Consider the following 21,042-nt stretch of genomic DNA (forward strand, 5'->3'; position numbering starts at 1 on the left):
GACCTGCATGGCTCTCACCTCCCAGGGGGTGGGGGCAGCCTCCTGAGACTGCAGAAAGGACCCTTCTGAGGGAATGCCCCAAATCCAGACGGGTGGCCCTTAGTGGGACTGCAGTCTTGCTCTCTGGCCTGTGGGAACTGGAAAAGCCCCCTCAAGGGGGGGTTGCACAAATAAACCACTTCCAAATGCCATTCTCCCCATTTAACCAACAAGACCCAAGGCTGGGGAGAAAGGCCCCAGGAGCAGTGTGAAAGAGAGCAGGGGGCTACTTTAGCTGTAGTCTGGGATAATACTATAGGGACCCCATCAGTTTCCCAAACTTTGCTGACTTGCTGTTTCTCCTTACCTCTGCTATATCCCCACCTTGACTAGTAATAAAGTTCTTGCAATGAGAAGTTCACCTCTGGGGCATCCAGTTCCACAGTTGAGGAGACTGGTCCCCTTCTGCAGGTGGGCCTGCAAATGAGAACGTCAGGGATGGGATTGGAATCTTGGCTGGTGAAGGAGGGATGGGAATATTAGGCAGTGGCTGCCAAGAGGAAGCAAGTAGCACCCAGGCAGCGAATACTTAGGGCTAAGGGGCCCATTCTGTATGATGGCATCAGGAGGGAGAAAGAATGTGGGCTGTCCCTCTCTGGTTCTGTGCATTTAGGACTAAAATGCTAAGTTCTGAATGACTCAGGTCCAGTTATCCTCCCCAGCCACACTCACCTCTCTTGGCCAGAGCAGCTCCTTTCCTGAATGTTCTCTGAACATAGTTGTCTCAGGGAAAAGTTCTTGTGTGACTGCATGGTGAGCTGAACTAGCCACTTTTTTTCATGTAGCACCATTTCAAGTATATTGAAAGAACAATTAACAGCCAAACCATGGATATTCATATATGTGTGTGTGTGTGTGTGTGTGTGTATATATATATATATATATATATATATATGTATGTATATATCTCAGACATCTCAAAAATGAACAGAGTGTACCTTTTACTTCAAGGAAAACAACAAATGAAATTTGTTAGCAATAATGAAATTGGAGCTTTCAAACAAAAATTAGACTTTTGGAAAATTTGTGTTGGCTATCATGAGTTTGACAGTCTCCCAATACTTTAAGACTTTTCTGATAAGATCAGTGATGATATTAATTTATCTGATTTATATATGTACATATTAAAGATTGAAATGTGTCAGCATTTGGAAAGGGTGGATAACTCAGTGAATCAATATTTTTCAGTGACCAATATATGAACTTACAAAATGATGCCTGAATAAAGACCCATTCAAATTTCACAATAGACAATGGATTTCAATGTAACAGAATACAAAGGACTCATTGATATGGTTTCAGATTCTACATTGCAACTAACCTTAAGAAACCTCTACTTGTTGAGTTTTGGTGTCTTATCAAAGAAGAATATCCACACTGATTTTTAAAGACTATTAATATATTCCTCCCCTTTCCAACTACTTATCTGTGTAAGGTTGGATTTTCTTCATATCTTCAACCAAAACAACACAGAAAACATATTGAACGCAGAAATGAATATGAGAATTCAGGAGTCTTCTTTTAACTCATGCATTAAAGAGGTATACAAAAATGTAAAAAGTGATACCACCCATTTGCTTTAAAAAATAGTATTTTTCATTTAAAAATGTGTTAAAATGGGTTTAGTACACTAGTTTAAGTGAATCAGTATTTTGACTTTAAAATTTCTGATATTATACGTATTAATACACATAACCCACATAAACAAAAACTCTTTGGTATCTTCAATATTTTTTTTAGTGTAAAAGGGTCTTGAGAGCCAAAAGTGTAAGAACTGGGATCCAAGGAATGTCATGGGCTGACCTGTAGCTGGTAGGCCACAAGGGGGCAGCATGCTGTGCAGTAATTCCAAACGGGCCTCCCCACATCCCTGTCCACTGCACCTCCCACTTCTTTTCTTTCCTTTTCTGCACTCTCCTGGGAGGCACAACCTCTCAATTACAGGAAGGAATCTTCTAAGCGTGCGTTCCGTCAAAACCAAGGCAGGCACGTATAATTCTGCAAATGTTTATCAGATGTCTCAAATGCAAAGCTTATCATCCAGGACTGGGTAAATATGAGAACCCCTGCTCTCGAGGAGTTAATAATCTGGTGAGGTAGGCTGAGTCATAGGATCAGTGTCTAGGGTGATAAGAGATATGCCTAATCTCAAGGCATAATTTGCATAAACGAGCATATTTTTCCTGAAGGCAAAGCTGGAAGATACTGGACTGTATTTCCAGGGCAGTACAGGTCAGCTAGGCAGTGATTCTTCCAGTAAGAGACCCTTGGGTTCTCTGATTCAGAAGAGTACTTGACCTGATCGGGCAACAAGTCCAAATAGGACCGACTGTCGCCAGTTTGCAGCTGCTGCCTCAGGGTCATTTTCAGGCAGTGACCTGGGGACTGTGAATTGAAATCCTGGGCCCAAGGCCCTCCCTACCTTGCAAGCCCTCTGAACTGTCTTGCAAGCAGGTGAGCTCCAGGTGAGACCAGTAGCCTCTGAGGCTGAAGTCACACATTTCCCATTCTTTGTCGGCTTTCATCCATTTTTTGTTCACAGCAAGTCTCCCCAAGATGGGGTGCATGGGCCCCATAATGGGAAGGAACTAACCAGCTGTGCCCCCACTGCACCACCCGCAGGCCTCCAATGGAGGCTTCATGGTGCAATGACCTAGGGTTTGCTCACCAAGTGGCCAGAGCAGGGCTTGTCACCAGGTAGGCACCCATGAAGGATACATTCTGCCATGGGGCCTGGGGTGGAGTACTAAGAGCTCTACTGCGGACTCTTAAGTCTTCAGTCTTCGAGGAACCCTGGGATGGGGTCAGGTGAAAAGTCTTTCAAATTGGCTGCTCTTAACAACCCTTATTCTAGCAGCTGTTTAGAACCAGGTAAAAGTTCTATAGATGTCTAGAGGGCTTCACCTGGAAAGACAATGGGTTTCCTATTCCGAACACGGCAGTGCAGCAGCCTCAGTCTGAGTGTGTTGGTGGCAAGGAGAGGAGTAAAAGAGAAAGTTGAAGAGGAGAAAGAAGGTGAGGGTAGGCAACCATGAGTAGGAGGAAGAGGGAGAGAGCAAGGGAGGGAAAGAAAGGGACAGAGAAAGGACAGAGTGAAGGGGGAGGGAAGGAGGAGAGAAAGAGGGAGGAAGGAAGGTAGAGAGGGAGACTGGTTCAATTCTAGCTGCTACTGACCTCAAATGCTGAGATTCAACTATAGCACCGCAGGTCATGGGGGGCATGTAGTGGTCATGGTATAGCTGGTGTGGGGTTTGGAACCTTGGTAGCTTGGGTTTGAATTCAAATTATAACAGAGAAAGAGCTCCCTATGCAAGTGTGTGTGGTTCTGCCTTTTGGGCTTGGTGGCTTCCCCTTTCTGCCCAAGGAGCAGGAGGGTGAGGTAGTGTCATGCACACACTAATAAGGCGCACACACAGAATTGTGTCTTTCCACGATGTCAGCTTTATTCGATCATAAAGCAAAGTTAATCACTATTATAAAGCAATTTCAGGGTTCCAAATTCAATGACATTTCACCAAGTGATTAAACTTGGTTTCTTACCCAACACAGAGAGCAGAACATAAGACAAACCATACAACAAACAAGATGACAGAAAGTGTAGAAGCCAGTCTGTGGGCATGCAGTCCTCTGGCCTTGGTCCGGTCCAGGACAGTTCATGCCACTTATTGCTTATTATGTTTAAGCAGTGAAGGATCGCAGTTCTGTTTGAGGATCAATTGGGCAGAGCCTTCAGCAGTAGCTGCCTTTTTGAAGTGGTCTGACATAGAGAGGTCATGTCTGAAGAGTCTGACAGTTTGCTGTAAAAATCCTCTCCTTTTTAAAGGGATTTAATCAGTCTTGCCCCCTCCTCTGTTTCTAATTATTGTCAGTTCTGGGGTGTCAGCTGATGCTGGTCCTAGCAGTACCTCCTAGCTGCAATATCTTTAACTGCTTGTGTTATTGCTTGACCCAGGCCCCTGCTTGAGTGAGAGATCCCATTTTGCTCTCTACAGGTGGAATTAGGCACAGCTTTCAGGGGCCCCCCACGGCCTGGAGTCAGCAGCCACCCCAGCCCCTTCCCTTTTCTGACTTCTCACTTCTGGGCCATTCCCAGGTCGGGGAAGGGCAGGAACCCTCCCTGTAGGAGCCTCAAGGGGTCTTTTGGTCCTTCTCATTTGAGGCGGTTGCAAAGAACAAGGACTCTATTTCCCTGGCCAGGCTGTGTGTGCTCATCCAAGACCCCGGGCTGAGATGACCCAAAATAGGCAACCTCCTGTCACTGCTCATCTCGGTCCCAAAAATCCAGGGGTGGCCTGTGGCGGTTGTTGGCTTCCACACCCAGCCCAAATATCTTTCAGAATTGAAGTTGAGCAAAAATAGTGTGGAAAGGAATAAATAAAATGATTTCTATTTGTGGAAGGCATCCTCCTATCTAGAGAAAAATCCCAAGTACTTCACAAACAAAAATGCTAGAGTCAATAAACTAATTCTATAAAGTTGCAGAGGACAAGACAGACAAAAATCAGTTGTGTTTCTCTACACCAACAAAGACCAATTTGAAAAGGAAATTAAGAAAACAATTGCACTTACAATAGCACCCCAAACAATAAAATATCTATAAATGAACTGATTCAAGGAAGCAAAGACTTTTACAGTGAAAACTATACAACACTGCTGTAAGAGATTAGAGAAAACTAAAGAAATAGCAAGACATCCTGTGTTCACGGATTAGATTTTATGGAGTGAAGGCGGGAATACTAACCAACGGGGTCTACAGATTCAAAACAAGTCCTATGAAATGTTTTTCTTCTGTGTTTTCTAATGGAGTGAAGGGGGCAATACTAATCGACAAGGCCTGCAGATTCAAAACAAGTCCTATGAAATGTCTTTCTTCTGCATTTTCTATTGCTGTCAACCCCTTGCAGTACACTTCTCTTCAGGCATTGTGGTTTTCATCGCTTAACGTGAGATTGGGTCTTTTTCACACTTTCCATTTACCTGTTGAACATTCTGAACTGATGGAATACAATTATAAGAAACACCTTAATGTCCTCCTCTGGTGATTCTCATACCTGTGTTAGCTTTGGGTCATTTTCAGATGATTGAACTGTCTCCTCATTAAGGGTCATTTCCCCTGTTGCTCTGCACACCTCAAAATCTTGGATGGAATGGCCAGTGGGAATGTTACCTTGTTTGGTTGCTGGATATTTTTGTGTTCTATAATCCTGAGCTTTGATCAAGGATGCATTTCAGTTACTTGGAAACAGTTTGATCATGTCTGGTGTTACTTTAATGATTTTTCAGTGGTCCTGAGCAGTGCTCAGCAGAGGGCTAATTAGGAGTTCCCAACACTGTGGCAAGACCTCCCTGAGTCCTCCTGCCTTGTGAGTGAGGGGGGTTACTTTTTCCAGTCTATCTGTTGGCAACAGGCTGTATTTCCAGTGCTGATGTACAGGCTCTGTTCCCTCTAATCCTTTCACAAGATTGCTCCCTGACTTGCTGGAGTTGGCACCCATGGAGGCACAGAGCAGGACTGTGCTGCACACTTAGGGCCCCCCAACAACTCTTGCTAATTGACTTTCACAGCTCTGCCCTCCCCACCACATCGTCCTGTGGACTCGCAGCTCAGTGTCCTCAACTCCACATAGTACACTGGGCTCCTCTTCAGTTTCCCCTCCCTGCACCTTACTTGGAAACTCTCTCAAGGCAGCACATATGTTGTGTAGGGCTTGGCTGACCTGTGTGTTTCCAAGTGTCTGGAATTGCTGTCCTCTTTTGCCTGATGCCCAGTCTCTTGGAAATCTGCATTTTGTATATCTTGTGTGGTTTTGTTTTGTTGTTATAGACAAGAGAGTAAATCCAGTTTCTGTGAGTCCATAATGGTGTGGTTCCCCTAAGTGAAAACCAAAGTTGGAAACCATCAATGTAAATTCTCAATAGAGACTTTTACAGAGTAAAAGCCACAGCCCCAGTGAAAACGTAAAGCCAGAAAACCCTTAAAACATATATTTACAAATCAATGCAGGGTTATAAGGACAGTTTTTACTTAAGCCTGAGAGCAAGCACAGGGCCCACCACCTTTTGTCCCAGAGCTGATGGTGAAAACCCATCCTTTGTCCATGTGGCCAGAGTTGCCATACCTCTTTAGAGGTGTGTCAATCTCATTAAATCGTATTCTCCTGAAAGTCTTTTAAGGAAGGCCCAACACAAATGCTGTGGCCTGATGGGAAGTCTGGGTTTTGTCTTGAGTTTTCTGGGGATTGTTGTACAGGTAACAGCCAACCCCAACTAACTTCTCTTCTCTGGGAAGAGACACACAACAACTTCACCAAAGTTACACTTTCTTTCCTCCTAAAAGTGAACCCGTTTTCTTTACTGTCAAAAAGTAATTAGAAAACTACAAAAAGAAAAAAGGGGGGAAGAGCTATATATACCCAAAGGCTTTATTTTTATTAAAATAAAACAGAACAAAGAAATTCAACAACTTTACAGAACCAAGTTTGATCTCCAAATCCCTAACCAAAAAAAAAAAAAAAAAAGCATAAACTCAGCACACTTCTGTCACAAGACACACAACCAAGTTGCCCACCTTTAGGGAAATAACTGGCACAACAAAATGCAATGGAGAAGCACAGAAAAACTACCTCCAGAGGTAGTATCTGTCCTGACTGGGTAGCATAACCCCAATTTCCTCCCACCCCCATAGCCTCACATGCCTGACACTGAACACACACGGTCACTTGCCTCCCTGTACCCCAAAACCCTCTGCACCCACTCCCGTCTCAACCATCCTCACCCCACACAAGTCTTCCTCAGACAACCCAAGCAACAGCTCTGGGACTTCCACAGCCCCAGGAATTCTACCGCCCAGAACCGCCTGATTTACATAAGGTCACGCCCCATTCATGACGCAACAGGCCTCTCTTCCCCCTCCCCTCTTCCCCAGTCGCTCTCCCTACCCCTTCCCCCCAAAACCAGCGCGGGATGATTCAGCGTGGAATCGGGAAGATCTCCATGACATTTCCAAAGCAGGGTCGTCGACTGCGCCAGGAGGAAAATGAGGCCCGACCTACGCGTGACCCACACTCTAGATGGGCCCTTGAGGGCGGAGACAAAGCCTGACCCGCAACCTCCCAAGTGTCCTCCACTCAGCCCCCCGGGGAGACCACTGCACTGAGGGGGTTCCGCGCCTGGGGCCTCCTGGGACCTAACCCTAACTCTGGCCAGGGCTCTGGCCCTAAGGATGTCTGAAAGATCGGATGGGGGCCAGTGACCAACGGGAAAGATCTCCCCGTGGAAGCCACATTTTCGCCATGACATTTCCACCCCGGGATGGAGCTGTAGGAGGGGATCCTGAGACGTGGTTCAGCCTGACCACCACCCCCCCCCACTCCACCCCCCCCCACTCCACCCCCGCCAAACGTTTGGCTCCTTACTTCCAACCCTAAAACTGACCCGCACCCACGCATTGGGCCAGCCAGCACCACTACCCCCAAAAATAAATATGCAAAAATGTAAAATCTCCTTACCAAAGACAAGGTTGAAACGAACTTGAATCATTTAAATACAAACTCCGTCCTGAACGTTACTCTAAATTATCCTCTACATAAAGCAAATGAGAAATTGAAAATGAATCACAAACTAAAAGTAAGCGAACAAGTGAACTAAAGTAGAGGAGAAGGACCATTTTGGTGCTTACTCACTAAGGATCTCTGACACTGTGAGGTAAAACACTTGAATTAAAAGAACAAACCAAACAAACACACGGCAAAACAAACTCCAAAACGCATCCGACATTTTAAACACCGATTACCATAAGAAAGCGCGAATGCAGTCGGGACAGTTCCACATTTAGGAAACTACGCAGGGATCACGATGTCCAAAATGCAGTGAAAAAAACCTCACTCTGGGAAGTATCACGTCCTTGGTACCACCATCTCTTACCAAGAAAATGTATTGTGTTCTCAACCCGCCCCAATACAGCCTCACAGGCCTCACACTGTACAGACACGGTCACTTGCCTCCCCGCACCCCCAAACCCTCTGCACCCACTCTCGTCTCAGCCATTCTCACCCCACACACGTCTTCCTCAGACAAGCCGAGCAACCGCTCGGGCATTTCCACAGCCTGTGGAATTCTACCTCCCGGAACGGCGCCCACCGCGGCCTCATTTACATAAGGCCACGCCCCGTTCAGAATACAACCACCCCGTTTCACTCCCCGCCCCTCTCCGCACCACCCAGCTCTACACACCCGGTCTCCCTGACCCCAGCTCCCCTCCCACCGGGATCTCAACTCTGATGCTTCTCCTCCTCCTCCCCCCCCCCCCCCCCCCCCCTCCTTCCTCTCCTTGCGGGTCTCCTCCGTCTTCTCCCCTCCACACTGATTTGCTTACAGCTCGTCTTCCCTCTCCCTGCAGCTCCCGCCCCGCCCCCTCTGCCCGACGGGGCGCTCACGCGGCGCCCAGCACCTGGCCGACTGCGCTCGCCTGAGAGAAACACGAGGGAGGACGTCCCCCAGCTGGAGAAGCGCCCACACACCTCGCGCTCTCTCTCTGCTCAGAGCCCGGTTTGAAGGAGACACAATGCGATGACTCCACCTGAGGGGCTCAGCCCCCAAGCCAGGCCCCCCGTCCCCCCGTGCCTGGACACCCGCGCTGGGGGAACCGAACGTCTGGCAGCTCTGGGCGCGCGAACCCACACCTGCGGGCTGAGAACTGCCGCGGCCTGCTTCTGCACAGGTGCGTTCGCGGGGCGGGGCCGCGGCGCCCCCTCGTGGCCGCCCGGGGGAGGCGCACCAGGATCCCTAGGTTGAGGCGAGGGAGGGTCCACGAAAACCTGCCTTGAACTCACTTAGACCCTCCCCCGCCCCCAGAGGTCACAGCAGAGGTTAGTGGGGTCCCGGCGCCCCACTCTGCCTCCGCCTTCCCTTCCTCCCTCGCTGCGCGCTTCCCCTTGGAGGAGATTTCCGCCAGCAAAGTCCGCCTTCCGTGGGGAAAAGCCAGGTCTGGAAAACAAAGCAGCACCTACTCGGAAGAGTCTAGTCCTGGGGCAATTTCATGGTCCTGTCCCGCGCGCTCTGGTTTCTGATTTGCCTTTGTCTCCCTTGTGCCTTGACGTGTATTTGACTTTTACTAAATTGCTGAAATTAGAAAAGGGCGCCTGGCTGGCCCAGTTAGTTAAGTGTTGGACTCTTGCTTTTGGCTCACGTCATGATCTCACGGTTTTGTAAGTTCGAGCCCAGCATCTGACTCTATACTGACAGTGTGGAGCCTGCTTGGGATTCTCTGTCTCCATCTCTTACTGCCCCTTCTCCACTCGTGCTGTCTCTGTTTCTCTCAAAAATAAATAAGATTTTTTAAAAAAAACTTAGAAAAAAAAAAGATTTGGGGGTAGGGGGCATCCAACATTAGTTGTCACCTGAGTTGATAGTGTGGTGGTTGGCAGAATGATGCCCCCTGCCTAGGAGGTCCCCAGTCTCATCCCAGGACCTGTGAATATGTTACATCATACAGCAAAAGGGACTCCCAGTGTTCATCCCAAGTGCCCTCCTTTATACCCGTCACCCATCTATCCCATCTCCCACACACCTCCTTCCATCAACCCTGTTTGTTCTCTATTGTTAAGAGTCTCTTGTGGCTTGTTTCTTTTTCTTCTCTTCCCCCACTTCCCATGTTTCCCTGTTTTGTTTCTTAAATTCCATATATGATTGAAATCATATGGTATTTGTCTTTCTCTCATTGATTTATTTCACTTAGCTCCATCCACTTTGTTACAATTGGCAAGATTTCATTCTTTTTGATGGCTACATTATACACACACACACACCACATCTTCTTTAGCCATTCATCAGTCGATGGACATTTGGGCTCTCTCCATAGTTTGGCTATTGTTAATAATGCTGCCATAAATATTGGGGTGCATATACCCCTTCAAATCTGTAATTTTATATTCTTTGGGTAAATACCTAATAGTTCATAGGTATAGCTCTATTTTTCCAGATCATAGGGTATCTCTATTTTTAACTTTTTGAGGAACCTCCATACTGTTTTCCAGAGCGGCTGCACCAGTTTGCGTTCCCAACGGTGCAAGAGGGTTCCACTTTCTCCGCATCCTCATCAACACCTGTTGTTTCTTGTGTTGTTAATTTTAGCCATTCTGACAGGTGTGAGGTGATATCTCATCATGGTTTTGATTTGTATTTCCCTGATAATAAGTGATGTTGAGCATGTTTTCATGTGTCTGTTAGCCTTCTGGATGTCTTCTTTGGAAAAGTGTCTATTCATATGTATGTTTTGCTCATGACTGGACCAAGCACACCCTGGCTGATGGTGTCCTTAACTGTAGGAGAGGCTCTTTGCCTTTCGCCCTCCTGCACCAGGCCACACCTGTGACTCCTGGACCCTCCAGCAGGTGTGGAGGAGTGGGGCCCAGGTCTCCTCAGCAGGTAGGATCTGCACAACAAGGGGGCGGGCCCATCCTTCCTGCTGCCTGAAGGACCTCTGGAGGCTTCTCCTCTTTTTTTTTTTTTTAATTTTTTTTCAACGTTTTTTATTTATTTTTGGGACAGAGAGAAACAGAGCATGAACGGGTGAGGGGCAGAGAGAGAGGGAGACACAGAATCGGAAACAGGCTCCAGGCTCCGAGCCATCAGCCCAGAGCCTGACGCGGGGCTCGAACTCACAGACCGCGAGATCGTGACCTGGCTGAAGTCGGACGCTTAACCGACTGCACCACCCAGGCGCCCCAAGGAGGCTTCTCCTCTTGAGTGACTCCTGGAAGGCAAGGGTCACAAGACTGGGGTACCTGGCAGAGCCCTCGGGGACTTCACCTGGAGACAAAAATGCAACAGGGTGAGTTCATTGTCAGGCCCTGCTGGTGGCTCCTTGAGCTGCAGTGAGAGCTGGGTGGTCGCAGGGCCAGGTGCTCAGTGACAGCCCGTCAGGAGGATGAGCTGAGGGGAGGGGCTGCCGTCCTGAGGAGCCTCTGGTGCCACTGGGTTAGAGTGAAAGCTTCCCCACCACCTCAGGTGATGATGGCCCTGCTCAGAGCCACTGCCCGGATCCCACACTCCCCCTTCGGGAGCCAATTCACTCCCCAGTTCACTTAGAGCAAAATGATGGCTTCTTTGAACTCCCAGGAACAGAAGCGCCTAGAATGAAACATGCACATGTAGAAACAGCCTGTTGTAGGATAGAGAGGTCACAGTGCAGGGTTGTGTCCCCTGTGAAGTTCATGTCCAGCTCACTTAATGAGGAGAGGGAGGGGCAAGGCAGCTGGGCGCTCAGAGATCCCCTGAGTCTGATGCCACCTCCTACAGATGAGGGGTGGTGGGTTCACAGAGACTGAGGGGCCAGCCAAAGCCACAGGGCCAGTTAGTGACAAGCCTTGGATGAGCACTCAAGCCTTGGTCCCTTTTGCGTGGCCTGGGAGAAGGCAGACGTAGCCATGGACATCACTTGGGCTGGGAGATGACTTTTTTTTCTGACCACAGGGCTCAAACTTCGTATGTGAATGAGGCAGAGACATAGGCCTGCTTGACCTGTGAAACCCTTTTCTAACCTGGAAGCCCAGCATCTTCCACCTTAGCAGTGACCATTCGGATCAGGACTGGGTGGCTGGCTGTTATTTCCTCTAATAACTGACACCCGGGAGCCGTGGTACAGGGACACCTGGGACCAGATCAGGCTGCAGGTCCAAATGGGGACTGACTGTGGCAAATTTGCAGTTTCACTGCCTCAGAAAAATTTTTGGGAGGTGAGCTTCCACTACACCACTATGCAGGTGTTTGGATTCAGGCCCTGGATGCACAGGAGTGGAGCACCTTATCTAACCAAGACCTCCTGAAGGAACATGAACAGAGCATAGTGGTTTATGCAGGTCTGGGTTGCCAGGGAGCTGGAACAGGGCAAGAGTCTGCAGATTGCAGGTCACAGGAGATAGCTTTGGGGGAACAAGGGGTACGCCCATTCACAAGCCCTAGGATGGACAAATGTGCCCATTTCCCCTGTAGGCAGAGCTGGAGGATATTGGACTTCTTAATGTGAGGCAGGAATCCTCTTATTGGTGAATCCTCCAATAAGAGACACCTGGAACCTTAACAGGACCGACTGTCACCAATTTACAACTGCTGCCTGAGTGATTTGGGTGGCTGGGCTTCCACCACCCTATAGACCATGCAGTCATTTGGAGCCAGGCATCAACTCCCCAGGCCTGGAGGTCCCCAGTGTCCAAGACCTGCTGAAGGAGTGTATACTGGGCATTAGGGCTGGCAGGGATCTGGAACAGGCAAGGGTCTATAGAGGCCAGGTCTCAGGATCCAGCTCTTGCAAGGCCAAGAGTGTGCCTAACTGCAAGCTCTACTCTCCACACATGTGCATATTACCGCTGAAGGCTGGGATGGAAGAAATTGTACTGCATTGCCAGCATCAGCGCAGCCAGTTAGCTGGGTCATCCTTTATTAAGGCATACCAGGGAGTCTTGATTACTGTAGGTAAGCCCAGGACACCATCAGGCAGCCAGTCCAAATGGGTACTGACAGTCTCCAGTTTAAAGCTGCCATCTCAGGAAGATTTTTAGGAAATGAGCACTGTCCACCCTGAATGATATGCAAGTTTTGGGGACCAGCTTCGGCCCAACAGACCTGGAGGGCCCCAAGAGCTAAAGGACAGCTGACAGAATACATGCTACACATGCATGGGTGGCACAGGTCAGGGGAGTCTGGGATCTGAACCAGGGCATCTGTAGGGAGAAGCTAGGTTCCATTAGTGAGTTACTTGGGGGACCTGACCACTGCCTAATTCTAAATGCTAATTTGCACAAATGTGCATATTCCCCCTGATGACACAACTGGAGGAATATGGACTGCCTTCTCATGGCAGTGTGAAATGGATTGAGATACCTTCTGGTAACAGCTGATAGCCTTGATTACTGGTAAGCCTGGGACCCCATCAGGCAGCCAGTCCAAGTGGGGGGTAACTGTGTCCGTTTAAAGGTGCCATTTCAGAAAGATTTTCAGGCAGTGGGCACTGCCCACTGTGGGGGTTCTACAGGTTGGGAAGACTGGCCTGAGCCCAACAGGCCTGGAGGGCACAGCAGCCAAACTCTGCTGGCTGACACAGTGCAGACACTCTTGGAGCACACTACTTGTCTCTCCTGGTTTAGTGTCTGAGAGGGCTGACTGAACTCCTATATCCTCTCATATCTTTACTAGCTAGACCTAACTGGCCCCGTCTGCATGTCTCCATACTTACTACCTGTATCATTTCACATATGCTTCTTGGATTTAAGGACACTTTGGGTCTTCTTTCTCACCTCCTTCTGCTTTTTCTTCCTCCTCACCTGCTTACCTGATTCTGTCCATTCATCATTTGCTCTCTGTCAGCCTACCCACACCCATCTACTCAGTGCTTGCTGTGTGCCAGGCAGTAGGATGGGCACTAAGTATACTGAGGTCTTTAGGAATACTTGTTTACCATTATTTTTTATTTTTATTTATTTGTTTATTTTTCTTTAGGTGAGTCATCTGAACAGGAATAATCTTTTTTTTTAAATTTTTTTTTCAACGTTTATTTATTTTTGGGACAGAGAGAGACAGAGCATGAACGGGGGAGGGGCAGAGAGAGAGGGAGACACAGAATCGGAAACAGGCTCCAGGCTCTGAGCCATCAGCCCAGAGCCTGACGCGGGGCTCGAACTCCCGGACTGCGAGATCGTGACCTGGCTGAAGTCGGACGCTTAACCAACTGCGCCACCCAGGTGCCCCAGGAATAATCTTTTTTAAAATTTATTTATTGTTTAATTTACATCCAAGTTAGTTAGCATGTGGTGCTACAATGATTTCAGGAGTAGATTCCTTAATGCCCCTTACCATTTAGACCATCCCTCCTCCCACAACCCCTCCAGCAAGCATCTGTTTGTTCTCTGTATTTAAGAGTATCTTAGGTTTTGTCACTCTCCCTGTTTTTATATTACTTTTGCTTCCTGTCCCTTATGTTCATCTGTTTTGTATCTTAAATTCCTCATACGAGTGAAGTCATATATTTGTCTTTCTCTGGATAATTTCGCTTAGCACAATACCCTCCAGTTCCAAGCCATATGATATTTGTCTTTCTCTATTTCCCTTAGCATAATACCCTCCAGTTCCATCCATGTAGTTGCAAATGGCAAGATTTCATTCTTTTTGATTGCCAAGTAATACTCCATTGTATATATATACAACATCTTCTTTATTCATTCACCTGTCGATGGACATTTGGGCTCTTTCCATACTTTGGCTATTGTCACTAGCGCTGCTAGCAACATTGGGGTGCATGTGCCCATTCAAACTGGCACACCTGTATCCCTTGGATAAACACCCAGTAGTGCAATTGCTGGGTTGTAGGGTAGTTCTATTTTTAATTTTTTGAGGAACCTCTTTTCCATTTTCCAGAGTGGCTGTACCAGTTTGCATTCCCATCAGCAGCACAAAAGAGATTCTCTTTCTCCACATCCTCACCAACATCTGTTGTTGCCTGAGCTGTTAATGTTAACCATTCTGACAGGTGTGAGGTGGTATCTCATTGTGGTTTTGATTTGTATTTCCCTGATGATGAGTGATGTTGAGCATATTTTCATGTGTCAGTTAGCCATCTTGTTTACCGTTATTTTAAACAGCCAACTTGGGTGTCTAGGCTTTATACTGGTAACTAACACTAGTTGAATTTAAGGTAGAAAATTACTAACAGTTTTGGTTAGTTGAAATTAGTCATTTTGATTGAAGTGTGATTTAATCAATGGTGAAGATAGAATGATACTTTGATAGAACTTGTGTGGAGAGAACATCTATTTCTATTTTTGTCAACTGATTTTGAAATAGCAATGGTAATATAGTAACTGGGTTTCTAAATACAAATTTATTGGCAATAAAAGAAGAGATAAAGGAAATAGAAAATTGTACTACTCTGTTCATCCCTGCTTTTGCATTATAAGTAATAATCTAATGTTAATAAAATTTAGCATTAAGGGACCATTAGGAAGAAACAAGTATTGCCTGTGACCTGATAGCTATAGGATACAATTTTAGTGACTGAAAACATTCTAAGTTTTGGGGCACCTGGGTGGCTCAGTCAGTTAAGTGTCTGACTCTTGGTTTTGGCTCAGGTCATGATCTCTCAGTTCATGAGTTTGAGCCCAGTGCAGGCTCTATGCTGACAGCGTGTACCCTGCTTGGGATTCTCTCTCTATCATTCTCTCTCTACCTTTCCTGTGCTCTCTTTTTCTCTCTCTAAATAAACTTTAAAAATTGTTTAATAAAAATATCCTGTCTTTTTTATATTAGAAGTATAAATATGTGGCAAATATGACTTCTTATCATTTGAAATGAGTGAAAGGTGAAACAAAATGGGGTGATTTATGTCAAGGGATTTTAAAATGGAGCCAGGAGGCCATTAAGGAGGTGGGCCTTATTAATGTCCTCAGTGGGTGGACCATGAACCTTTGAACAGAACCAAACTATGAATACTCCAGGGATTCTTCAGAAACACCTGCAACTTGCAAACGTAATGGACTTTTGCTCAGTGATGGTCTTAATTCTGTTTAGCTGAGATTAGTTTTCTGCCAGCAATACCAATCACAATTATTTGTAAAAAACATATACAAGCATTTCCTTTTGTCTTTAAGAGCCCTTAACTTTTGTTCCCTAAAGGGACACAATTTGGGTTGCTACCTGAATCTGTGTTTCAAATTGCAGTTATAAGACCCTAAATAAATGTTTCTGTTTTACTTCAGTTCTGCCTCTTTTCTCAGTTGACAAATGGTAGTTAGTAAAGCAAGATATTATTACATCCAAATTATAAGAATAAATAATGATAGTTATTGAATGCTGTAAGAGGGCGCTGACCATTCTGGAGAATTGTTACCCTTCGACATCTCCACTATGGGTGGGGCAAGGGAAAGTGTATGTCTTCCCCGTTTCCAAGGGACACCATCCTTGGAGGTGTTGATTAGATAGGAAAGTAGCTGCCATGCTTCTGTGATCCAGTCAGTGTCCACATCCCCTGGACCCACTGGAAGTTTTATTATCTGTTATGCCAAAGCTGCGTAAAAGTAGTCCTTTTATTTTCAGGAGGATGGAATATTTTTTTAAGAAAAGTTTTAAAGTTATGCTTAAAAATGCTTAAACACTACTCAGGTGGGTCATATTTTATACTTCAAGAGAAGGGTGATTTGTTGTAGTACACAGTGAGATAAGTGGACATGAATACAAAACAATTTTGTGTCTTTACAAAGAATTACATAGAGGGGAAAGAATGATGCTTATTAGTAAGTCTGTAGCAGTGCTATGGCAATAGTGCAGGCTGACAGTTCTTCAATCTGCCTCCCTTTTATTTATTATTATTATTATTTTATTTTTAAGTGTTTATTTATTTATTTTGAGAGAGAGAGAGAGAGCAGGGGAGGAGTAGAGAGATAGGGAGAGAATCCCAAGCAGGCTCTGCCCCAAAGAGGGACTCAATCCCAGGACCCTGGGACCATGACCTGAGGTGAGATCCAGAGTCATGCTTAATCACATAAGCCATCCAGGTTCCCTTGACCTTGATAGTTCTTATCAATGGTTAACTGATGCTAAAGGAGATTTGGATCAGTTGGCCTGCCCTCACCTGATGTGAACACTAAGTGTAAACTTGTGTGTTTGAACACTAAGGTAGTGATTGTGTTTGGTAGGTAGTGACTGGGATTGTGAAAATATAGGAAAAGCAAAGATGTGTTGTACAATGGGTGACCCAAAGATTTAGAATATATGGAGCCTTTCTAATGTTGGCACCAAATATTTCAAGCAAGCTCTGTTAGATTCATTATCTACTATATAAGTTACAGTAGATATTGGATGGATTCTTGTATGGATTATAGGATTTGCATTTTTCCCTGTAGTTTAAACTCCACAATATGGGGAGGGTGGGTGATGGGTATTGAGGAGGGCACCTTTTGGGATGAGCACTGGGTGTTGTATGGAAACCAATTTGTCAATAAATTTCATTAAAAAAAATAATAATAATAAACTCCACAATAAAAGTAGTACTATTATATTCTTATTTTAATATACTTTATTGGTTATATTGGTTTTTGTTATTTTTTTAAAATTTTCCCTGCTAGTATATATGCTTAGTCACATAATTTTTATGAGTTGATGGTATTCCATTTAGAGATTTGCATTGGTGGTAAACATTTCTTGGTGACCAGATTGCTAAATGGTTTGGAGAACTAGTAGGGTTTTTTTTTTTTTTTACTTTTTAATGTTTTATTGGCTTTAAAGAAGTGCAGCTTGTTTAAACTCATTAAGAAGCAAATGGACTAAAATAGAATTGTTTCAGTCCCCAAATAAATGAATTTGAATACTCTGTGGAAAGTTTTGTAAGCAATGAGTCTCTTCATTATTTAAAAAAAATTTTTTTAATGTGTATTTATTTTTGAGAGAGAGAGAAAGAGACAGAGTGAGAGTGGGGTAGGGGCAGAGAAAGAGAGGGAGACACAGAATCCGAAATAGGCTCCAGGCTCTGAGTTGTCAGCACAGAGCCCAACACGGGGCTCAAACCCATGGACCGTGAGATCATGACATGAGCCAAAGTCAGATGCTTAACCGAATGAGCCACCCAGGTGCCCCATGAGTCTCTTCATCATTAACAACAAGTCTTATCCTTTTAAAGAGTAATAGATGTAGGAGTTAAGATGGCAAAGCAGCTCGGGGACCCTGAATTTGTCTTGTCACTGAAACACAGCTAGATCAGCATCAAACCATTTGGAACACCTAGGAAACTGATCTGAGGATTAATGAAACATTCTGCATAACTTAAGCCACAGAACTTGGCAGGTACATGGTGTGGAGAGGTGAATTGGGGGAGAGAAAAGCCACAGAGCTGTGAGGGTAGGGAGCCCTTTTTGTGGAGGGAGAACAGAGAGAAAGAGAACAGGGCAGGTGGTACATCAAGGTCATGAAAGAAAAGCAGTTCCCCCAAAAGTAGCTAGAAAAAAAGAGAGAAAGAGTGAAAACATTTGCAGGGGACTGGACAAGAAATCTGTTTCCCAAAACCATTGTGGGGGAGAAAGGAGAGGGTTTCAATAGCATCAGTATATAAACAGTAGGGTGCAGAGTCTGAAGGTTCAGAGCTCAGGTGCTTTGGTGAGGAAGTAGGGCAAAACCCCAGCAGCAGGCATCATGGTCTCAGGAGTCCATGTGCGACATTGGAATAAGTGGTTCTCCTGCTTGGAGTGCATTTGGTAGAGGCCATATGGCTTCCCTGGGGGCAAAGGTGTCGGTAGACCCCAGAGAGTAGCCATGTTTGCTGGTATCAGGACAAAGATGCAAGAGTCCAGTGAGAGCTGGCACCAGGTATGTGTTGTGATTGCCATAAACTCTGAACCTTTGCCACTGCACAATTGTGCAAACATTTCTGGGGCAGGCTGGTAGCTGGCCATTGCTCAGCAAGACCCTCCCCCAGGGAATCAGCACAGGACCAAGCTGTGGGGGTCCCAGAAGTGTGGGGTTTTGAAGACACACCTATCTGAGATAAAACTCTGGAGAGAGGTACCATCTGGCAGGTGGACAGCTTGGAATGGACGGAGGCCTGAGATAGAGGAGGGGTGCTTGATCACAGGTCTATGAGAGTGCAAAGTTCCTATGCTAGAGACTAGGGAGCTGGGTGGGGACATTTTCATCCCTGCACACACCCTGCCTGTACACCCACTTGCACTCAAACACACGGATCCACTCCAGTAAGCTAAGCAGCACCACCAAGTGGAGAACAGAACCGTTACACCAAGCCCTGCCCAACTGCAACCTCCAGGCACATCCTCCAGAAGACCAGCACAAATCCTTCCACCTGCTTCATCGATGGACTATACTGTACTTTAAAGATTCAGTTCTAGGGAAAACTGGATATAACCTCATTTGGGTTTCATTGTATTTGCTGGTTCCTTCATTTGTTCATTTTTTTGCTTATGTTTTTGCTTAAATTGTTTTCTTTGTTTTTTTTCTTTCTTTCTTCCTTTCTTTTCCCTTTCCTGGATACAGAATGAGCAAATTCTTTTTTATTTTTTTAATTTTTTAAAAACTTTAATTCTATTTTCTTTATTTTATTCTACTTTACTATTTAATTTTTTTAAACTTCTTTTTCTTTCCTTTCTCTTTTTTCTCTATTCTATCAAGCTTCTTTCAACAAGCAGACTGAAACACACCAGGGATATAGCTTCCTTTATTTGATTTTATTTTGTTTTGTTTGTAATTTTTAAATTTTTATTTCTTCTTTTATTAATTTTTTTCTTCCTCCAAAGTGACAAGATGGAAGAATTCACCCTAAAAGAAAGAACAGGAAGAAATGATGACCAGGGACTGAATCAACACAGATATATGTAAGATGTCTGAACTAGAATTTAAAACCATGATTATAATAATACTAGCTAGGGTTGAAAAAAGCATGGAAGACAACAGAGAATCCCTTTCTGTGGAGATAAAAGAACGAAAGTCTAGTCAGGCCAAAATTAAAAATGTTATAACTGAGATGCAATATCAAATCAATGCCTTGACAGCAAGGATGGACGAAGCAGAGCAGCAAATCAGTGAGATAGAAGATAAAATTATGGAAAATAATGAAGCAGAAAAAAGATGGAAACAAAGGCAAAAGATCGTGATACAAGACTTAGAGAACTCAGTGACTTATTAAAAAGGAATAACATTTGAATCATAGGATGATGAAGAGAGAGAAATGGGGCAGAAGGTTTATGTGAGCAAATTATAGCAGAAAGCTTTCTTAATCAAGGGTAGCACACAGACATCAAAATCCAAGAAGCATAGAGAAGACCTATTCAACAAAAACCTACCTCACCAAGACATATCATAGTCAAATTTACAAATTACATTGACAAGGAATGAATTAAGAAAGCAGCAAGGCGGGGGTGGGGGGCGGGGTAGTCCTTAACCTACAAGGGAAGACAGATCAGGTTCATAGCAGACCTATCCACAGAAACTCGGCAGGCCAGGAGGGATTGGCAGGATATATTCAACGTGCTGAATTGGCAAAATATGCAGCCAAGAATTCTTTATCCACCAAGGCTGTCATTCAAAATAGGAAGATAAAGACTTGCCCCAACACACAAAAACTGAAGATGTTTGTTGTGACCACTAAACCAGCCCTGCAAGAAATTCTAAGGGGGACTCTTTGGAGAAAAGACAAAGCAAAAAAGATCAGAAGCAATAAAGACTAGAAAGGACCAGAGACCATCATCAGAAACACCAACTCTACAGATAACACAATGGCACTAAATTCATATCTTTAAATAATCACTCTGAATGTAAATAGACCAAATGCTCCAATCAAAAGACATCAGGTATCAGAATGGATAAGAAAACAAGATCCATCTATATGCTACCTACAAGAGACTCATTTCAGACCTAAAGACACCTGCAGTTTGAAAGTAAGGGTATGGAGAACCATCTACCATGCTAATGGACATCAAAAGAAAGCCAGAATACCCATACTTATATCAGACAAACTAGATTTTAACACAAAGACTGTAACAAGAGATGAAGAAAGGCATCATATTATAACTAATGTGTCTATCCACCAAGAACATCTAACTTATAAATATTTATGCTCCCAACTTGAAAGCACCCAAATATATAAATCAATTAATCACAAACATAAGGAAACTCATTGATAGCAATACCATAATAGTAGGGGACTTCAGCACCCCACTTACAGCAATGGGGAGATCATCTAAGCAGAAAATCAACAAGGAAACAATGGCTTTAAATGACACACTGGACCAGATAGACTTAAAGATATGTTCAGTACATTTCATCCTAAAACAGCATTCTTCTCAAGTGCACATGGAATATTTACCAGAGTAGATCACATACTGGGTCACAAGTCAGCCCTCAACAAGTACAAAAAGATTGAGATCATACCATGTATATTTTCAGACCATAACACTATGAAACTTTAAATCAACCACAAGAAAAAAACTCGGAAAGGCCATGAATACTTGGAAA

Source organism: Lynx canadensis, chromosome C1 (assembly GCF_007474595.2).
Source record: "Lynx canadensis isolate LIC74 chromosome C1, mLynCan4.pri.v2, whole genome shotgun sequence".
Taxonomy (NCBI): domain Eukaryota; kingdom Metazoa; phylum Chordata; class Mammalia; order Carnivora; family Felidae; genus Lynx; species Lynx canadensis.